This window comes from Pogona vitticeps, chromosome 8 (genome assembly GCF_051106095.1).
Source record: "Pogona vitticeps strain Pit_001003342236 chromosome 8, PviZW2.1, whole genome shotgun sequence".
NCBI classification, from domain to species: domain Eukaryota; kingdom Metazoa; phylum Chordata; class Lepidosauria; order Squamata; family Agamidae; genus Pogona; species Pogona vitticeps.
In genome coordinates, this window is record NC_135790.1 from 27,805,170 (window position 1) to 27,813,478 (window position 8,309).

Sequence of the window (8,309 nt, forward strand, 5' to 3'; positions counted from 1 at the left end):
CCCACCTATATCATGAAGTGGTTTGATCAGTGCACCATTTCAGGATAACAGCAAATTAATAACTTCCCCTGCTTGGCAGAGGGCGGTGGAAGTGCAAAAAAAAAATGGACGGTATATAGACTATTTCTGATGCACTGTGTCAGTTAGATATATACAGTGGTGGGATTCAGCAGGCCAACAAACTGTTCTTCAGAACCTATAATACATTAGCTACTGGTTCTGTAGAACTGGTACGAACCTGCTGAATCCCACCACTGGATATATACAATTTTATAACTGATGTAGCACATCAGCAAGTGGTTTCCAACCTTGGGTAACCCAGACATTCTTGGACTGCAACTCCCAGAAGCCTTCACCACCAGCTGTGCGGGCTGGGGTTTCCGAGAGTCGCAGCCCAAAACTGGCGGGGTCACCCAGGGCTAGGAACCACTGGTCTATTACACAGTCTTGGGGGGGGAATCACTCCCCCACCGTTCTACCAATATCCTGATGTAGCCAACTTATTAAGCCACTTCAGGATACTGAGCAATTGAAAGAGGAAGGCTTGTCAGCCACTTCCTTTACTGTAGTTCATGGGGATATAGGAAAACAATGCTGAATGTCTAACTAACCTAAACATCCCAAGGCTACGTAGAATGGAGTCTTGACAGTTAGAAGGGCACCAAATCACTCTCAATGTGTACATCTGCTACATACGTCAGCGATTAATGGATATATGCACTAATCAGTTCAAGGACTAGTACAAAACTCATCAATGCAGACCAAATGAGTGACATTTGCATCATCCACTTTGAACTAACAAGATCATCTTTGTCACCAACCAAAAATAAACAGATCATGAAAAGCAACAAGAACAAGTTTAGTAGAACGGGGTGGCGATGGTGAGCAGAGATCAAAAGCCTCCTATCTCTTCCCTGTGTTTACTCAAGGACTCACAACACTAATTTCTGGATCTAATTTACCATATGTTTGAACGCTGCTCGATGGCGCTGGTTGGGCTTTCTTCTTGGCAGCCTCTCTTCCTGGCAAGACTGAACTCGGAAAGCGGTATCTGAGCCGATGAAGTTAACGGTCAGATCACTCAACAACTGGAAGTCTGTTCAAGACTTTCTTGCAATCATTCCTTTTATGGACAAACCTAAGCCAAATTTGGCTGGGGGGCATGCAAGGGGGCGCGCCAGTGATAAACATGCCCAAGGATCAGACAAGTCTTGTGTACATGGTGATTAAGAGGCTTTGCTATGAACCAAGGAGGCTCTGATTCCAATCTTGACCTCCCTAGGTGGTCTTTGCCAGACACGCAAGTTTCATCTGCCTCCTCGTGCAATAGGGGGATGAAAATACTGTAACATGCTTCTCAATCCCCAACAGTCCCCCTGTGATGTTGCTTTTTCGATCTGTCTGCCTGCCTGCCTGCCTGCCTGCCTCTCTCTCTCTCTCTCTCTCTCTCTCACACACACACACACACACACACACACACACACACACACACACACACACACACTCTCTCTCTCTCTCTCACACACACACACAGAGGGACATCTTACCTTGGGAAAAAGCTGACTCGTCTTACCAAAGCTGTGAGGAATTTCTCATCTTAAACATTCCCAGGAGATCTCTGGATTCATGAATGGACATCTATAAATTAGCATCCATTAAGGGCATCCATTAGTCATCTTTGGCTATCAAAAGATAACAACAACAACAACAACAACAACAACAACAACAACAATAATAATAATAATTTATTGTCATTGAAGGTATATACACCCTATACTCATACAACGAAATTCACAAAGAACACTCAGAGACCAGACCAAAATGCACACACACCCTCATAACAATCCTAAAACTCAGAAGATCCTCCTCCGCTTGAAGCCAACAAGGTGATCACCTCCTGTACTAACACAACCAACATGATTTCACAACAGCACTATAGGGTTCTTCTATGGATCGCTAGGCTAACGGATCTGAAGCACCTTGGGAAGCATTACTCAATGGTAAATAGTAGATGTAATGTTATAAATAGCTGTAGTGATGTCCCTCTGACAGGACAAGCATCTCTTGACACAATCAGATGAGACTTCATAGTGAAAATGGAAACAGCGATGGGTGGCAGTTCTTCCAGATGTATTAATGCCAAACACAAAAATCTGATCTTTGTTTTCACAGTGTTAATTGAAAGAAACTGTAACCCTGTCAAACTGTGCTTGAGAACATCTCCTGTCTGTGCCAGGGACTTGCTTTATTGGGCTCGATCAACATGGCTGCCAGCTAGGAAGAATGACAGGTCTTCTTCTTTGACTGAGCAAGCAATGTAGGTGCCTGGCAAGATGGTCCCATCTGTGGTAGAACTGGGTCGACATCCGAGATGCACAACCCCACTGATGTCAGACCCAGAAGCCTCCCCTGCCTCATCAAACCACAAATCCCACCATCCGTAAGCGGGAGCTGTGGCATTTCAAGCAGAATGGAACTGCTCCCATTGGGTAGAGTAGATGCCCCTCTGAAGGACCTCTCTGCCTATGGAGATGCCACCCCTTCTCTACAGGTTGCCTTGAAAGCGGTCGGTCCCCAAATAACGGCAGGGACAGGTCCTGAAAAAGCTCAGATCTGTGCCAGGAACTAGGGGTGGGAAACAACACGAACGAGGATCTTTCTTTCCTATTTGGATTCTTTCATTCATTTCTGGAAAAGAGCTTCTGACATCCGAACCTTTCGGTTTAACAATTGGGAGCGGATCGGAGATTTCAGATTCCATTCTGATGTCTTCATTCAGGTTGCCCTGGTTTCACCCCGTCCATTTCTGAGGCCGGCCAGCATCCTCTTCTGCCCCCAAGGGATACCTGTGTGGTTCGAGAAGGATGGCATGGATGGCATCTGGGCATCTGCTTTGTCCCACCTGCCAAGGAGGGAAGCAGCCTGCACCTCCTCCTCCTCCCTTCTGTTCTGACCAAGGTCTGGCCCAATGGGGAAATCAGAACATCTGCCGTGTGGGTCAGGAACCCCACAGAGGGGAAGGAGGGGGGAAGAAGAGGAAGGCCATTTGAGCTTGGCTTCAGGAATTTACTTGTGTCCAGGAAATGCCAGCTGTCTGTCAGAATGCCATAGGCATTGGCAACACCACAGTGGTGAATCCTGGAGCAGATAGCTGTGCCTCTGGCTGGCTCCCTGTTTAGGGCTTTTCTGGCTGAAGCAGAAGGGTGTCCGCTGGATATATGTCTTGGGGAAGGGCCCTCGTCCTTTCTCTGCAGCTCCGAGACTGTGGGGCATTGTAACATTATTGAAAAAAAGAGGTGATCCAACCCATTGCCAAGCCCCTCAGGAGTCATCCTGGCACCAGATGAAGCAGCAGCCCCTGCTTTTGCCAGCTGGGGCATTAAAAGGAACCAGCAAAGCCAGGGAGGTTATTGAGAGATACAGACATGACAGCTAGGCAGCGGGAGGAGGTGAGCGTACGCTCCATCCTCAGAGGCAACCTTAATCTGTGTACCAGATGCTGGGGACCAGCAGGAACAAGTTGGCTTCTGCAACACCGTCTTGGCCGTTGCTGGAGTGCAGTTTCTTGTGAAGCCAGAGCAGATGTGACTAAGGGATCTCTCCTCTCCCTCTATCTCTATCTCTCTCACACACACTTGCTCCCTTAATATCTTTCTTTCTCTCTGGTAACCCTGAAGGCTAGTGGCTCAGAAGATCCTACAAACCATCATAGGCCTTGGATATCAGCAGAGTTTCAGCTTGGTGAGAGAAGGATCTTCTGCAAGAAATGCCCCTATTTACTCAGGAGTGTCTCTTTGCTCCTTTGAATTGTGGTGCTGGAGGAGGCTCTTGAGAGTCCCCTGGACTGCAAGGAGAACAAACCTCTCCTTTGTGAAGGAAATCAACCCTGAGTGCTCCCTGGAAGGACAGATCCTGAAGCTGAGGCTCCAACACTTTGGCCATCTTATGAGAAGAGAAGACTCCCTGGAAAAGACCCTGATGTTGGGAAAGTGTGAAGGCAATGACCAGCATGAATTTGACCCAACTCCGGGAGGCAGTGGAAGACAGGTGGGCCTGGGCGTGCTCTGGTCCATGGGGTCACGAAGAGTCGGACATGACTTAATGACTAAACAACAACAACTCTCTTTGCTCTGTCTTCCTGTCCCAGTAGTACAACACACTCCCTCATCCACCCGCGCCCCCCCCCAGTGGTTACCTCTTAAAAATTGTGTCAGCTTGCAAATGCAGGTATTCTAATTTATCAAGGTTTGCGTTCCTCACCTGGTTTGCCTACAAGTTAGAGCACTGCGGGCAGGTGGGGTGGGCTGGGCAGACAGACTTCTGAGGAAGGCATAGGAAGACTGCGATTTTTATGACCCTTGACATGAACCAGGACTTGTTGCTTCAAGAGAGACAGGCAAGGAGTTGTCGAAATAAAATCAAATTGAAGATGGGCAGTCTGTTGGAAAGCATGCCTTCCAGTCAGTGGAGAACAAAACACCCCCTTGCCCTTTGTTCTTAAATGCAAGACTTAATACATATGCAACTCAGTAAAATATTTTCCCCTCCATAAAATGCCAAGGAACCAAGGGATTCAAAGAGAAGTGATGCTTCCTGGAGAATTTCAGGAGGTCAAGTCCAGAAACACAAACCTGCACACCTTTGATCTGATCTCGTTTCAGGTTGTCCCTTGTCAGTGTCGTCCAAACACCTTTTTCTTCCTTGTCTTGCATTTTTTTTTATCCTGAGGTGGTTTGGGACAGCTCACTTCCTCAGCTGTGCCGTGAATCACCCAGACTACCCCCCCCTGTGAAAACCGAGCCCATTTTCCAGCTCCGAGTTCTTCCCAAAACACAACTTCAGGAGGGAGGGGTTGGGTCTCTCGGCTCCTCTCGAGGAGCTGGAGAAGCGCCTTACCAAAAGCCTCCTGCAGAGGTCAGCCTTGAGTCTGAAACCTGCCTTTCCTCTCTTTGAAGCTTCCAAGGATCAAAAGGGGTGGGGGGAGAAAGGCGGTGGAAGCATGCAAAAGGAAGGGACAGATGTTATATAGGAAAACTCATCAGCAGGCTTGGCAAACGTCGGCTTCTTCTACAACACGGTGCTGCTGTTTGCCAGGAGGCCAGTTCCGTAGAAACCTCGCCTCTTCGACCCCACGGTTCGATGGCACCCTTGAGATGCCTGTCTCGGAGGCCGCAGAGGAAACAGGCTCCAGACCAGGAACGTGGAGACTCCTGCTCGGCATCCGTTCAGCTGGAACCACAGCTCACCAGGCGCGGCCAATTCCACGAATTAATTCCAGAAAGCATCCCTGTTAAATTGAAAGGAAGGTGAGGGAGTTGAACGGAAGCCGGATCAGACCAATGGACAAATTGAAGGATGGAGGAGAGGAAATCTTTGCCTCTGGCTCTCTTTCTCTCTCTGTCAGGCATCGTGCTTTCCTGCCACCAAGTGATGGAGTTTAGAAAGCTATACACCATAAGTTCTAGCTTCTCAGTCTCTCTTTTAGCTCAGCAAATGAAACAAGGCACCTGGGGAAGTTGTGAGTGTTGGAAAACAGCACCAGCCTACATAACAAATTGTCTGAAGCACAGGAGGGGAGATAGAAATAGCTTATCAGAGGGAGCTAGGAGTGCTCCCTCGTGCTTTTCTAGATCTAGACGTGGATTGGGACTCTTAGGCCCCCTCCCTTCCTTCTCCCTTCTCTAAGATAATTTTCTGATTCTTCTCTTGCTTACTGAGAGGCAGAATTTATTATGCCTGCTTGCGGAGACCTGCACGGGTAGATGCTAACCTTAAGAGTTTTTTCTCTCTTTAGAGATCCTGTCCTATTACATTATCTCTAAATGTGTTTCCTTAGAAATGTAACAGCCCATTTACTTCTTGTGTGAGCCCAATTTGCAAAGTAATTATTCCTCTTCAATAATCATAGGAACTGCAGTCAACTGTTGCATTGTAACGCAATGCTAAATCCTAACCAGATACCGAATACTCACCACCATGTGGCAGGAATGCATGGGAGTATAGCTTACCTCAGAGAATTAGGGAAAATCTGGTGTGGTACAGTGGACAGAGTAACAGACTAGGGCTCTGGAGATCTGGATTCGAATCCCATCTCAGGCATAGAAACTCACTGGAGCGTGTGTGGAACTGGTAAAACCACTCCTCAAATATCTCATTTACCTTGGAAAGTCCTATAAGTTGCTTCCAGTGTAATGGCACATAACTGACCCAACTAACAAAGAATCAGAGGGCTCAGTGACTTGATAGCAACAAAGGTGTTAAAAGTCACCACATATTGATTCTCAGCTTATCAACCACTTAAAACAACTTGGGAATATTTCATACCTTATCCCTGAGGTCAGTCCACCCACTAGAACGATCAGGAATGGGGGGGGGAGCACATGACCCTGTTCTCTAGGGGCAGGGCAACAGGAAAACTTGGCTTGTTGCCATTCTTTGCCGTGGTTTCCCAGCGTCCGTTCCATCTCAGTTATTGAGAGGGGAGAAAGATCTCTTTCCTGTACGTTTTCATAAAGAAAACATCTGCCAGGCGAGGCACCCTCCAGCCCCCTTTTATTCTTGGGCCATCAGAAGGGAGGAGATCCTGTCTAGGGGCGCTAAAGAGCCAGCCTAGCTGAGCCTCCATGGCACGCAGAACGAGCTTCTGCTGGGATGGTTCTTTCATCGCATGAGGGTCCTTGAAGCCACGCTGGGGACACCTGTAATGCTTGCCACCTGGACAGCCACCCCCACAGGGTCAGGAGGCTTTTAGAACCACTCACCTTCGTGGCCTGAGCCGAGCCATTTCTCTGGACCTTGTTAAAACCTTTCAGGCCTGAACGATGCATTTCTCAAGGCCCAGCCAAGCACAGACTGGCATTCAAGCGTGGTTCCCCTCAGTCTTCTCATTTTTAATTTCCCCCTCCAGCCACATTCCTCCAGTCCATCTGCTTGCAAAACACCGTTTCCTCCTTTGGGAGGCTTGTTGACATCAAACAAGCCTCTCTTCTCCTTTCTTTTGCCTCTTGTAACTTCCCCACCGAAGATAGAGTGGATCTTTTTAAAGGCAGGCTGGGGAATAATACACGGCACATCGCCTTAATGGAACGAAAAAGCAGAGGGAGCTGCCTTGCTGACCCAAGATTCAGTCCATCATCCAGACTATGGCGACGTTGTTATTGCTGCAGAGTTTTGAATTCTTTTTGCTACACAGTAGAAGTACGGAGACTCAAAGAGGAGAATCGTTTCATGCTTCCCAGATAGTCCACCCCTTTCTCATTAGCTGGCACTTGAGGTCTCAGTCACTCCCTCTGAGAAAGACTGAGTGGAGAAATAATAAAAAATGTTTCATTACTTACAGTTGTGAACAAATCAACAGCAAACTAGAAAAACAGTGCTTTCCAAAAGAGGAAAGAGAGGGAAAGGAAGCACTCAGCAGAGAGGTGGGTCTCTCTTTGAATTCATAGGAGGGAGGGAATGATTGGTTAGTGCTGGAGAGACTGACAGCTATCCCAGCCCAGGAAATTCCTTTCCAATCACTCAAGCCACAGGCAGCATGCGAGGTTGTAAAAACTCCAACATTTATTAGTCTAGGAAAAAAGGACCCAAATAATTTGAACAAATGTCCAGGATTTCCAGACCTCTTTCCCATGCTTGATGTTATAAAAAGCAGACCGGCTGGGTAGGGATGTCTCTAATCATGCTGTGGTTCACATGTTTCAAGGCATCATGTTACGGAAGGATGTGTAGACTCTCAAGCCGGGCTCATCAGGAAAATCTGGGAAAGGGAACAAACTTTGACGCTCTGTTTGGAAAATGCAAGAAGCCCCCCCTTTAAATGCTCAGAATACTTCCTACTGGGAGCATAAAATCACAGTCCATTCAGTATGTAGAGGTCAGAGAGTCACCAGGCAGGCCTTTGTTGGAAAAGCTGGAGATGACTGTAGGTCTGGGCTAAAGGGAATGAAATAAATGAAGGCAAATTGGGTAAGTGTCCTTAATACTCAGAAGATAAAAGTCCCAGGTTTGGTAGCGAGAAATAGGGATGTTGGCAAGTCTTTGCTACCCAGTCCCAAGTCCGAATCTGAATTTTGGAACCAAGTCTCAGGTCCCAAGTCCCAGGCCCCAAGTCAGAGTCCCTATTAAAAATAAGCTCCCTCCCCCCCCAGGAAAAAAAGGGAAGGGTGGGTGGATTCTGAGTCATGAGTTGAGATAAACCAAAAAGCCGAGTTGAGTCCCCGGTGTGAGTTAAGTCCAGCTTGGCCCATGAGTGCCAGGACTCAAATCCCCATCTCTGCCTAGAATTCCTTTTCCCCCCAGTGTTTCCTCTC

At 47.6% G+C, this 8,309-nt stretch overlaps 1 long non-coding RNA gene across 1 annotated transcript; it reads right to left on the minus strand.

Moving 5' to 3' along the window:
* Positions 1–1,732: 1,732 nt before the first annotated feature.
* Positions 1,733–7,764, minus strand: LOC144584133 (uncharacterized). The gene is made up of 2 exons (XR_013538209.1): positions 6,762–7,764; positions 1,733–5,287 (listed from the first exon to the last, which is right to left on the minus strand). It is a non-coding gene; the product is annotated as an uncharacterized LOC144584133 (long non-coding RNA).
* Positions 7,765–8,309: the final 545 nt, after the last annotated feature.